The 13,586-nt window shown below is 51.1% G+C and overlaps 1 protein-coding gene across 11 annotated transcripts in view; it reads left to right on the top strand.

Moving 5' to 3' along the window:
- NDST2 (N-deacetylase and N-sulfotransferase 2) overlaps nucleotides 1–13,586 on the top strand; it is a 178,273-nt gene that overhangs the window by 88,488 nt on the left and 76,199 nt on the right. The window lies entirely within an intron of this gene.

Below are 13,586 nucleotides of genomic sequence, written 5' to 3'. Positions count from 1 at the left end.
AAAAGCAAGGTCTGAGGCAGAGACAAAGTCAAGCACAGGCAAGCAGTCCAAATCAAACACAATCCAAGGAACGGGGTCTTACTAGGAATCCTGGGGGTTATCAGCACAAGAGATCAGCCCAAAGAAGAAGCAGGGTTAGGAAAGCTAGATTGCAAGAGGCTGGGAAGTAAAATAAAGGTCTCGCTCCAGCAGCCACCAGAAAGCTTGCTTATTTGTTTGTTTATTTCTTTATTTATTTCTATACTGCCCAACGGTTGAAGCCTTCTGAGCAGTTCACAAAAATTAAAAACACAAAGTGCAGCATAAAACAATATAAAATATGAATGTTTAAAACTACAATATAACAGTACAACCAGAATAAAACCTAGCAGCAATGCAGAGATTTAAAATACAATCACCAAAGCTAAAAGGCTAGGAAGCTAAAATACTGGGAGAATAAAAAGGTGTTCACCTTGCACCAGAAGGGGTACAATGTAGGTGCCAGGCAAACCTCTCTAGGGAGCTCATTCCACAGCCAGGGTGCCACAGCAGAAAAGACCTTCTTCCTGCTAGCAACCTGCCTCATTTCCTTTGGCAAGGGCTCATGGAGAAGGATGCCTGAAGCTGATCTTAGGGTCCAGGCAGGCACATATTGGGGGAGGCGATCCTTCAGATAACCTGCCCCAAGCCATTAAAGGGCTTTGAATGTTAATACCAGCACTCTGAATCAGGCCTGGAAATGGACTAGCAGCCAGTGCAGCTGGAAAAGTACTGTCATAATGTGATCTTATTGGTCAGTCCCTGTTAACATTCTTGCTGCCCTATTTTGGACTAGCTGAAGTTTCCGGACTGTTTTCAAAGGCAGCCCCATGTATAACGCATTGCAGTAATCCAGACGAGGTTTTTCAGGGCATGGATAACTGTAGCTAGGCTATCTCTGTCCAGATAAGGGCGTAGTTGGTATACTAGCCTAAGCTGATAAAAAGTGCTCCATACCACTGAGTTCACCTGTGCCTCAAGTGACAATTCTTGGTCCAAGAGCACTGCCAAACTACAAACCCAATCCTTTAGGGGGAGTGCAACCTCCTTCAGAACAGGTTGAACATCACCTAGCCGGGCAAACGAACCACCCACTTAACAGTACCTCCGTCTTGTCTGGATTGAGTTTCAGTTTATTGGCTCTCATCCAGTCCATTACCGTGCCCAGGCACTGATTCAGAACAGCCACTGCCTCACCTGGGTTTGATGAGAAAGAGAGGTAGAGCTGAGTGTCATCCGCATATTGATGGCACCTCAGCCCACATCTCCAGATAACCTCCCCCAGCGGTTTCAGGTAGATGTTGAACAGCATAGGGAATAAAATGGAGCCCTATGGAAACCCGTAGCATTATTGCCAAGGCACAGAGCAATAATCCCCAGCACCACCTTCTCGAATCGGCCATCCAAGTAAGAGCGGAATCAGTGCAGTGCCTCCAACTCCCAACCCAGACAACCTATCCAGAAGGATACCATGGTCAATGGTATCGAAAGCCACTGAGAGGTCCAGGAGAATCAACAGGGTCGCACTCCCCCTGTCCCTCTCCCGGCAGAGGTCATCCCACAGGGTGACCAAGGCAGTTTCCATTCCAAAATCAGGCCTGAAGCCCTATTGAAATGGATCTAGATAATCAATTTCATTCAAGTGTGCCTGCAGTTGTCCTGCAACCACCCTCTCAAGCACCTTGCCCAGGAAGGGGATGTTGGCCACCGGCCTATAGCTGTTAACATCTTCCAGGTCCAGGTTAGGCTTTTTCAGGAGCGTCCTGATTACTGCCTCTTTTCAAGAGGCTAGCACCACTCCATCTCTCAAGGAGGAATTTACAACCTCCTGGACTTATATAGTCAAGTCTCCCAGCCCACATCCAGGTAGACCTGCAAGCCATTAGACTTGGAAACAAGAGTTTCCCTGCTTTCTAGGAGACTCTTGCTGTTGAGTAGACCTATACTCTTGAGTAGCCTGATTGCTGCAGGTTTTGTGGTGTGAACTTCACCTCTGAGTGGTGGTCTGTGCCTCCATCTGGCGCCAGTGTGCTCTAGGGCTGGGTGAATGTTTGGCCTCCTCCTCTGACTCTGCAGGAGAGTTATGGTCCTCAGGGACCCCATCTGCGGTTCCTCAGAGTTCACCGTTGCTGGAGGGCCCAGTATAGCTTTCCACCAATGCTGGAACTCTGCAGTATCAGAATCTTTGTCCGAAGGGTTATCCTGATTTGGGTCAGGCATGACAGCAATATTGCTTGTGAAATTGTGTTTTCTGCGAATTACTATGGCATCTGTCCGCTTTAAATTCTTTTCAAGCATTCTCTAATACTGGGATTGGGTAACCTGGTGCCCTCCATATACTTTGGACAACAACTCCCATAGGTGCCAGTCAGCATGGCCAGTTGCAAGGTATTATGGGAATTGTAGTCCAAAACATCTGGAGGGCAGCAGAACTTCCCTATTGCAACTCCCACTGTCCTGAAGCACTACACTAGGGATGGGCAAGCTTTTTCAGGTGGAGAGCTGCATTGGTGGCTGGGGCTGATGGTAGGTGGAGCAGCCACACACAGACATCCTCCCCCATCATACACAGTCACAAACATCCTCCTCCCTGACACATACCACATTAGACTTCCTTCCTTCCTTCCTTCCTTCCTTCCTTCCTTCCTTCCTTCCTTCCTCTCTCTCTCTCTCTTTCTCTCTCTCAGAAACATATACACTTATACTTACATGGACATACGGGCCTCCTTCCCTCCCCCCTCTCACAACACCCATGAAAAGTGACCTGCACTTCTTGAATCCTCCCTGAAGAGGATGAAGCTCTAGGAGCTGCGCTTTCTATATTTGGATCTCTGAGTGCAGCTGATAGAGCATTGTCCAGCAGTGAAGCCCAGCCAAAGACAGCACAGCTGCTAGAGCACTGTTCTTCACTGCAAGGCTTGAGGGCCACTGGATGCTCCCAGTCGCCTCAAGTACAACTCTCTGCCTCTCTCTTCCTCTTTTTGCAGTAGCTGCTCACTTTCGGTGAGAGCTGTTTAGCTTTGCCTTGTTGTTTCGGCTACCAGAGGAGGCTTTGGGGATGGAGAGTCAGGAGTTCTGCCACTCATCAGCTGTAAGGTGTGGGGAGGGAGAGGAGAACGCAGGAGCAATCAGCCGATTAGCTATGGTGGGGAAGGAACCTAAGAGTCAAAGAGCAACATGGTTGGCTACCTGCAGTGGTGCACTACACAGGAGCTAAAGGGGGAAGAGAAATGCTGGTGATAGAGTAATGTGGATCTCCTTGGGGAGATTTTGCAGCACTGGGTAGAGCAGAACACTCAGTGATGAGAAAAAGATCCATTCCAATCCAAGGACCATGAGAGTCTGTCAGAATTTGCCTGTGTGGTGACTTGGTGACTGACTGATGAGGCCTTGCTTGGACCATGTGGAGGGGGATTTTGAGGAGAGGCCCCAAAAGGCTTCCAGCCAGGTCTGATGCTCAGCATTGCCACTTGATGGGGGGAGAGAGGAGAGGCCCCCACGGTCTGGGAAAGGACCCCAAGTTGCCTCGGTAGCAGTGCCTAAAGCCATAGTCACTCCTTCTTGAAAAATAGTGAAGGTCGCTCATCTAGCCCAATATTGTCTACGCTGCTTGGCATTGGCTCTCCAGGGCTTCAGAAAGGGATCTTTCCCAGTTCTACTTGGAAATGGAACCTGGTACCCTCTACATGCAAAGCTGCTCTACCACTGAGGGTATCCCTCCCAATTTCATTCAAATGAATGGAAATGCAGATTTAATCCTGGTTAGCTTCTTATGTTTTAGATAGGATGCAGGAACTTTTTTCAGAATTGCATGCAGGGAAAGAAGGTTCAGTGCAGTAAAATGGGATTCATCAGTTGGTGTCTGGAGTTGCGATTCCTCTCAGTTATTCACATAAACTATCTACAAAGAGTTTAGGGGGAGGGATGAAAGGCTGTTAATTCAGCCTGTTTGCTGCATTTTAAGTTAAAATCAGGCATGAGGATAAAGGAAAGCTCAGAGCTGTTCATTGTCTTAATACTCAGGAAAGAAACAAGCTCACAGCAGAGCAAAGAAACCATGCAAGTACTGGCTGAGAAAGAATTTTTAGATCCATACAGCTGATAGCCAGGGCCTGCAGGAGAGCCAGGGCCTGCAGGAGAAGCCACCGCCACCACCACCACCGGGGAAGAGGCGTGCTTGCCGCCGCTGGGCCTGCTGCTGCCGCCGCTGCCACCACCACCAGGCCTTCCCTGTGGACTTCTGCCTGGCAGACCGCAATCCCTGCAGGACCAGGCCCCCAGGTACCGAGCCAGCTGTGCTGCTCCACCTGCCCCTCCCTGGAGAGGCTACATATGCTGGCTGGCTGAGGTGGCCTGGGAGAGCCAGGGCCTGCAGGAGAAGCCACCACCACCACCGGGGAAGAGGCGTGCTTGCCGCCTCTGGGCCTGCTGCTGCCGCCGCTGCCACCACCACCAGGCCTTCTCTGTGGACTTCTGCCTGGCAGACCGCCAGTCCCTGCAGGACCAGGCCCCCAGGTACCGAGCCAGCTGTGCTGCTCCACCTGCCCCTCCCTGGAGGGGCTACATAAGCTGGCTGGCTGAGGTGGCCTGGGAGAGCCAGGGCCTGCAGGAGAAGCCACCACCACCACCACTGGGGAAGAGGCGTGCTTGCCGCCGCCGGGCCTGCTGCTGCCGCCGCCGCCGGGCCTGCTGCTGCCGCCGCCGCCGGGCCTGCTGCTGCCGCCGCTGCCACCACCACCAGGCCTTCCTTGTGGACTTCTGCCTGGCAGACCGCCAGTCCCTGCAGGACCAGGCCCCCAGGTACCGAGCCAGCTGTGCTGCTCCACCTGCCCCTCCCTGGAGGGGCTACATAAGCTGGCTGGCTGAGGTGGCCTGGGAGAGCCAGGGCCTGCAGGAGAAGCCACCACCACCACTGGGGAAGAGGAGTGCTTGCTGCTGCTGGGCCTGCTGCTGCCGCCGCCGCCGCCGCCAGCACCACCACCAGGCCTTCCCTGTGGACTCCTGCCTGGCATTTTTAAGGGGATTTTAATTGTTTTGTTTGTTTGTTTTATTTTGTTGGGGGGGATTTTGTTGTGTTTTTAGGGGTGGGTAGCCTGCCTGATAGGCGGGAGTGAGGGGGCATGTGTCCACCTGATGGAGGCAGTGGGGGGAGTGTTGGGGGCCAGAACATACCGAGGCTGGGCGGCAGGCGCTGGCGGAGCGCTAGGGGCAGGCCATGCCAGGTAAGGGGAACAAGGGAGAGATGTGTAGTATCTGTCCCCTGCTCCGGGCCTGTCCAGAGCCAAAGGATGGCTGGGGGAGGCGTGACCCCATCTTCTGGCCTTCGTTTGCTGCTCTGCAATGCCAGGTCTGTTACCCAGAAAACCTCCCTCATCCATGACATGATCCTGGATGAGGGTGAAGATCTGGCATGTATTACGGAGACCTGGCTGGCTGAGGCTGCTGCTCCAACCCTTGCAGCCATGTGACCAGCTGGATTTTCGTATGCACAGCAGCCGAGGGCTGGGGATCGGGGAGGGGGAGTGGCTTTTATCTACCGAGAGTCCTTGGTCTTCACCAGACCCCCTCTCCGGGAGACCAAGGTTGCTGAGTGCATGTACTGGAGGTTGGACCCGAAGGGCAGTCTGGGGATTCTGCTCGTGTACCGTCCACCCCGCTGCACGACCGACTCCCTGGCCGAGGTGCTTGAGGTGGTCTCTGATGTGCGTGTACAGTCCCCTAACTTACTGGTGTTGGGGGACTTCAACGTACATTCGGAGGCCATCCTCACAGGAGCACCTTGGGACTTCATGGAGACCATGGCCTCCTGGGAGCTGCACCATATTCTGACTGGGCCCACCCATGTAGCCGGTCATGCACTAGACCTTGTGTTTGTTTCTGGAGAAGTGGGGAGTGATCTGGAAGTCGGGGGTATATCCACCACCCCCTTGTCATGGTCAGATCACTATCTGGTGATGTTGGACTTCTCGGTTCCACAACCCCTCCGCAGGGGTGGAGGACCCATTAAAATGGTCCGCCCCAGGCGTCTTATGGATCCAAATAGATTCCTGAACGCGCTTGGGGATTCTCTGGGGCATGCCAACGGCCACTCGGTCGAGACCCTGGTGGGTGGCTGGAATGCCGCAATCACTGGGGCATTAGATCGGGTGGCTCCGAAACGCCCTCTCCCCCTGAACAGGGCTCGGACTGCACCATGGTTCAATCCGCGGTTACGAGCTCTGAAACAGGAGGTGAGACGGCTAGAGCGCCGGTGGCGGAAGTCTCGCTCCAAAGACGATCAGACACGGGCTAGAGCTATATCTTCAGCCTATCACGTGGCGGTGAAGGCAGCAAAAAAGGAATATTATGCTGCCTCCATCGCGTCTGCAGAGTGCTGCCCCAGGAGGCTGTTCCAAGTGGTCCGGAGCCTGGTCGGTCCTGTGGCTCCGGAACCACTGGAGCATTCTAAGGCCTCCTGTGAGGCCTTGGCAAGGCACTTTGCAGATAAAATTGATCAGATTAGGTGTGTTACTCTGCACACTGTGGATACAGTTAGTGAGCAAGAGGCGGCCTGTGGCAAACGGGTTTTGTGGGATCGGTTCCAGCTTCTTCCTGCTGATGAAGTGGACAAGGTGCTTTCATCTGTAAGGCCGACCACCTGCTTACTTGATCCTTGCCCATCTTGGCTCATTATGAGCTGCAGAGAGAGACTGGGTGAGGGGATCAAGGCGGTGGTGAACGCCTCCCTTGAGGAGGGAGTGATGCCATCAGCCCTCAAGGAGGCAGGATAAGACCGCTCTTAAAGAAGCCCTCCTTGGATCCTCAAGTTCTGAACAACTTTCGCCCAGTCTCAAATCTGCCATTTTTGGGCAAGGTGATTGAGCGGGTGGTGGCGGTGCAGTTGAAGGCACACTTGGAAGAAACTGATTATCTAGACCCATTTCAGTTGGGCTTCAGGCCTGGGCATGGGACAGAAACGGCCTTGGTCGCCTTGGTGGATGATATGAGGAGGGCTCTGGATAGGGGTGAATGCTCCTTCCTTGTTCTCCTCGACCTCTCAGCGGCTTTTGATACCGTTGACCACGGTATCCTCCTGGACCGCCTGGAGGGGTTGGGCATTGGAGACACTGTATTGCGGTGGTTCCGGTCCTTCCTCTCCGGCAGGTACCAGAGGGTATCACTGGGAGAGGAGGTTTCGGACCCGTGGCCACTTACTTGTGGGGTGCCACAGGGTTCCATCCTCTCCCCGATGCTATTTAACATCTATGTGAAGCCACTGGGGGCTATCATCAGGAGGTTTGGGGTGCAGTGTCATCAATATGCGAATGACACGCAGCTCTACCTCTCATTCAAATCTTCACCAAGGTTGGCCGTAGAATCCCTGTCCAAATGTCTGGAGACGGTGAGTGGCTGGATGGGGAGGAATAAGCTGAAGCTGAACCCTGACAAGACCGAGGTACTTTTGGTGGGAGACAAGAGGAGGCTGGGGGATGTTGACCTGGTGTTGAATGGGGTACGGCTACCCTTGAAAGACCAGGTCCGCAGCCTGGGGGTCATTTTTTACTCCCAGCTGTCCATGGAGGCTCAGGTGTCAGCTGTGAGCCGGACAGCGCTGTATCAACTCCATCTGATACGGCGGCTGCGCCCCTTCCTTCCCGACCATCTGCTCCCATCGGTAGTACATGCCCTGGTCTCCTCTCGTTTAGACTACTGTAATGCGCTCTACGTGGGGTTACCCTTGAAGACAGTTCGGAAGCTGCAGCTGGTACAGAACGCGGCGGCTCACCTGATTAAAGGCAGCCGCCGGTGAGATCACATCACTCCAGTGCTGAAGGAGTTTCACTGGTTACCAGTTGTTTTCCAGGCCAAATTCAAGGTGTTGGTTTTGACCTTTAAAACCCTATATGGTTCCGGCCCAGCCTATCTTAAGGAGCGCCTCCAGCAACACCAGACAGGCCGCTTAACAAGATCAGCCTCAGATGGCCTTCTCTCTGTCCCATCAGCCAGGACAGCTAGACTGGTGGGGACGAGGGAGAGGGCCTTCTCTGTGGTAGCCCCCACTCTGTGGAACTCCCTCCCTAGGGAACTCCGTCATGCCCCCTCTTTAATGAGCTTCCGTCGTGCATTAAAAACGTGCTTGTTCAGGCAGGCATTTGGGGTGGGTTAGGGTATTTAAAAAAAAAAAAAATTATGGTAAAATTTTATTGTTTTAAATTGTTTTATGGTGGGTTGTACATCGCCCAGAGTGGCTGGGTGACCAGTCAGATGGGCGATTAATAAATTTAATAAATAAATAAATAAATGAATGAATGAATATTTTATTGTGATACAAGGCCATCTTTATTGTAAAGTATTCCTAAGAGGGATTTGGGCCTAGCGGGTGCTTGATATTTCAGGTCACATTCAGTGCAGCACATTGCCTTGTCCATAACAGCTTTTCTTTTATGGCACATCTCTGTAAAGCAAAAGAAGACGACATTGGGAGACAATTAACAGTAAAGACTAAATAGAAACATTCGTATTCTTACCATGCAGTTCTTTTTTGATATCCTTCTTAGTTCCCATGGTGCAATTTCCTTGATGCTGGGCAACTGTGTGAGACTGCTGATATGGAAGGTCAGTGGGCTCACCTCTATATAGGTGTTGGTCAATAGTGATATGGCAGCCAGGCTTTTCTGAGTTGAGACTTGTACTGAAGTTTAGACTCTCGGCAGCCTTTCCACTCTGCAAAGGTGGGGGCCTATTAAAATGATCCACCCCTGGAGGCTAATGGATTCTGATGGATTTCAGAGGGCTCTGGGGGATTTTCCTACAGGTGTGGCTGGTGCTCCTGTCAAAGCCCAGCTCTCTGGAATGCCAAGATGACTCGGGCGGTTGACACGATCACACCCAAGTGCCCTCTCCCTTGGAGCAGAGCCCGGCCAGCTCCTTGGTATACACCTGAGCTGAGGGCAATGAAGCAAGAGGGGAGACAGCTAGAATGCAGGTGGAGGAAAACTCGTGCCGAGTCTGACTGAAAAGGGGTGGGTGCCAGGACGGATGATTTTCGTACACATGCACTCAGAAGCACTTCATTGAGCCTGTGTTTGTGCGGGGGGGGGGGGGGAGCGTGTTGACTGGACAGTTAAGAGACTACGTGCTCCTCGCTCTCTCCTTCTCCCCAGCTCCGCGCTCTCAGCGCTGGCTCAATCTCCGGGGAAGCGGCTGCCTGCTTGCCTGCCCGCCTCAGAAATGTGTATGCGGTGTTCGTTATGAACGTCTACTCGCAAGCAAGTCCTACATGCTAGTCACCCACCCTCCTCCCCAGCTCTGTGCTCTCTGCTCTTCCCTGCTTGGGAAGCCCGCTTTAACCCTCCCATCTACCGCCCCAGTTGTTAATTCGCAGTGCTAATACTGCGCAGCTTCTACCGAGCAAACAATGAAATCGGTGCCATGTAGATGCACCGACTGAATTGGAGGGGTGTGGCCTGAGTACTCCCAGCAGCTGACTGGGCGGGAAGCTTCAGTCTGTTTCCCACCTCCCAGCTGAGCAGAGCAGAGCAGAGCAAGCTGCTCCAGCTGGTCTAGGGACTACAGAAGCAGGCAAGCTCCCAGAGAGCGAGCGAACAGAGCGAGCGAGCAGGGGGAGCAAACAGGAGTTGGCCAGGGGAGTTGCAGTGGTTGAAGAGACAAAGGAGACAGAGGCTAAGAGGTAAGTGGGTTGCAGGAAGCCCAGGGGGCTGCCCTTTATCCTTCTGATTGGCTGTGAGCTCACCAGGTGCTTCTGAGAGCTCCAACTGAATTGGAGGGGTGTGGCCTGAGTACTCCCAGCAGCTGACTGGGTGGGAAGCTTCAGTCTGTTTCCCGCCTCCCAGCTGAGCAGAGCAGAGCAAGCTGCTCCAGCTGGTCCAGGGACTACAGAAGCAGGCAAGCTCCCAGAGAGCGAGCGAACAGAGTGAGTGAACAGGGGGAGCAAACAGGAGTTGGCCAGGGGAGTTCGGCAGTGGAGGTCAAGGGGGAGGACCCTAACATTTTTTTTAATTATTTTTATTTTTTATTTTAACTAACTTTTTTCCATTTGTTTGTCTTGTAACACACACTTTCACACCAGTGGGACTCTGCTTTTAACCTCTACTGAGTAGAGGAGCAGGCACAGGCTAGTCTAGAACAATCACAAAGCTAGACACAAAAAGGGAAAAGAGGCTATGGAAGGACAAGACTCTCCAGTGATGGTGACCTGCAAGGTGTGTGCAATGTTTGTTTTCTTGCCTGAGAACAACATGGCCTACATCTGCAACAAGTGCAAGTTGATCACACTGCTGGAGGAAAAAGTAAGTGGACTGGAGCGGCGACTGTCGACCCTCCGGGGAATAAGAGAACACGAAGAGTTCTTGAACAGAATGGGGGAACTACAGCAGCAAAGGGCAGACCAGAAGCTTGAAGAGCAACAGTAAGATGAGGCAGTGGGAAATGCTGAGGTGAAGAAAAATGGAATAGAGGATACTCCTTGGAAAAGGGTGACAGTTAGGAGAAGAAGAACTAGACGCCACTCTGCACCAGTGGAAGCAGTGGAGCTGTGGAACCGATTCCAGGTACTTGCGGATGAGACTGGAGGACAGCCTGCAGAGGAAGAATCACAGGGGACCTGCATGAGAGTGAGCAAGAGGCTAAAGGTCAGTCAAACAGAGGCGATGAAACCCAGGCCTACAAGAAGAAGAAGAGAAGAGTGGTAGTAGTGGGAGACTCCTTGCTGCGTGGGATCGAGACCCAAGTATGTCGTGAAGACCCGTGGACTCACCAGGTATGTTGTCTCCCGGGAGGACAGATTAGAGACGTGACTGAAAGGTTGCCTGCACTCATAAAGCCCACTGACAGGTATCCCTTTCTTCTCATCCATGTGGGAACAAATAATACTGCCAAGCGGAGCTACGAAGAGATCACGTCAGACTTTGAAGCTTTGGGAAGGAAACTCAAGAACTTTGGGGCCCAGATAGTTTTCTCATCCATCCTTCCAGTAGTTAGAAGAGGGATAGAAAGGGAACGAAAAATACTCCGGGTGAATGACTGGCTACGAAGGTGGTGCCGACGAGAGAGATTTGGATTCTGGGACCACGGGCTATACTTCCTGGAAGATGGGCTGTTGGCTAGGGATGGGTTGCACCTCACAAAGGCTGGGAAGACTGTGTTTGGCCACAGCATGAAGAACTTCATCAGGAGGGCTTTAAACTGAATCCTACGGGGAAGGGAGATGTAATGTTGGGGGTAACAATGGACATAGGCGCATGCTCTGCAATGGAGAGAACAGCTCTGATAGCGCCCAATAATAGTCTTCAGACACATGTAGGAAGAAAGCCAGACTATGAAGCACATGGTCTTCGATGTCTATATACTAATGCCCAGAGTATGGGAAACAAACAGAATGAACTTGAACTCTTAATACAAGAGGGAAATTATGACCTGATAGGTATAACTGAGACTTGGTGGGATGACTCTCATGACTGGAATACAGCAATTGAAGGATATAACTTGTTCAAAAAGAACAGGAGGAACAGAAAGGGAGGTGGGGTTGCACTGTATGTGAAAAATACATATCTCTGCACAGAAATACAGGAGGAGGAGCTTGGTAGCCCCATCGAGAGCATCTGGGTTGAAATAAATGGAGCAAAGAATAAAAGGAACCTGGTGGTCGGAGTCTACTACCGACCACCCAATCAAGGGAAGACAAGGATGAAACTTTTGAAAAGCAAATAGCCAATGTTTTAAGGAAGCATGATGTAGTAGTAATGGGGGACTTCAATTTCCCCGATATTTGTTGGGAGACAAATTCTGCAAAATATGGCCCCTCCAGGAAATTCCTGACTTGTGTGGCAGATAACTTCCTCCGCACTTTCTACAGAAAGTAGAGGAAAGAACTAGAGGATCGGCTCTCCTTGACTTGATCCTAACCAACAGAGATGACTTAGTGGATAAAGTAGCAGTTACAGGAACTCTGGGGGAAAGCGACCATGTTGTACTTGAGTTCTTGGTTCTAAGGGAAGCAAAAGCCGAGTGTAGTCAAACGCGTACCCTGGATTTTAGGAAAGCTGATTTTCATAAACTCAGAACAATGATCAGTAAGGTCCCATGGCAAGCGATGCTAGCGAGAAAAGGAGTCCAAGTTGGGTGGGAGCTTTTAAAAAAGGAAATTCTCAAGGCACAATCACAAGCAATTCCAACAAGAAGAAAAGGTGGAAGACAACAGAAGAAGCCAATGTGGCTTCACAAAAAGCTTAGGGATGACCTGAAAACAAAAAAGGACACATATAGGAAGTGGAAAGAAGGCCAAGTAACAAAGGAAGAGTACAGGCAGATAGCACAGAATTGCAGGGATGGCGTCAGGAAGGCTAAAGCTGAGAATGAGCGGAGGTTAGCAAGGGATGTTAAAAACAACAAAAAGGCTTTCTTCAGCTACGTGCATAGTAAAAGGCAGAGGAAAGAAATGGTGGTTCAGCTATTAAATCAGGATGGCAAAACGATAACAGATGACAAAGAAAAGGCAGAGGTGCTCAATTCCTACTTTGGCTCAGTCTTCTCCCCAAAGAGGGTCTATGAGCGCCCTGGCAAAGGCGAAGTACAGGCTGGAGGGGCAGGATTGCAGCTTGAGATCGACAGGCATATGGTCAAGGAACACCTCATTACTTTGAATGAGTTCAAATCTCCAGGGCCAGATGAACTGCATCCTAGATTAATAAAGGAACTGGCAGAAGAACTCTCAGAACCGCTGTCTATTCTCTTTGAGAAATCATGGAGGACGGGGGAAGTGCCAGATGACTGGAGGAGGGCTAACGTTGTCCCTATCTTCAAAAAGGGTAAAAAGGAGGAACCTGGGAACTACAGACCAGTCAGTCTGACATCAATCCCTGGGAAAATTCTGGAGCAGATCATAAAGCAATCCATCTGGAAGCACCTTGACAACAATGCCATGATTACTCAAAGCCAACATGGATTTGTCAAAAACAAGTCCTGCCAGACAAATCTGATCTCATTTTTTGATCAAGTAACCTCCCTTGTAGACCGTGGGAATGCTGTAGACATCATATACCTCGACTTCAGCAAAGCTTTCGACAAAGTGCCCCATGATATCCTGATGAGCAAAGTAGCTCGAAGTGGGCTAGATGAAACAATGATCCAGTGGATCCACAGTTGGCTACAGAATCAGACTCAAAGAGTGCTTATCAATGGGACCTTCTCCAACTGGGGAGAGGTAACGAGTGGGGTAACGCAGGGCTCAGTCCTGGGCCCAGTGCTCTTCAACATTTTTATGAATGACTTGGAGGAGGAGGTGCAGGGAATGCTGATCAAATTTACAGGTGACACAAAATTGGGAGGGATAGCTAATACTTTGGAAGACAGAAACAAAATTCAAAGTGATCTGGATAGACTGGAGCGCTGGGCAGAAAAAAACAGAATAACATTTAATAGGGACAAATGCCAAGTTCTGCACCTAGGAAAAAGAAACCAAATGCACAGTTACAAGATGGGGGATACGTGGCTCAACCACACTACAAGCGAGAAGGATCTTGGAATTGTTGTCGATCACAAGCTGAATATGAGCCAACAATGTGATGTGG

Source organism: Heloderma suspectum, chromosome 3 (genome assembly GCF_057233095.1).
Source record: "Heloderma suspectum isolate Gila_16-S chromosome 3, 16-S_ref, whole genome shotgun sequence".
Taxonomy (NCBI): Eukaryota; Metazoa; Chordata; class Lepidosauria; order Squamata; family Helodermatidae; genus Heloderma; species Heloderma suspectum.
The sequence above is the reverse complement of the archived record's forward strand: the minus strand, read 5'-3'. Positions and strand labels throughout refer to the sequence as shown.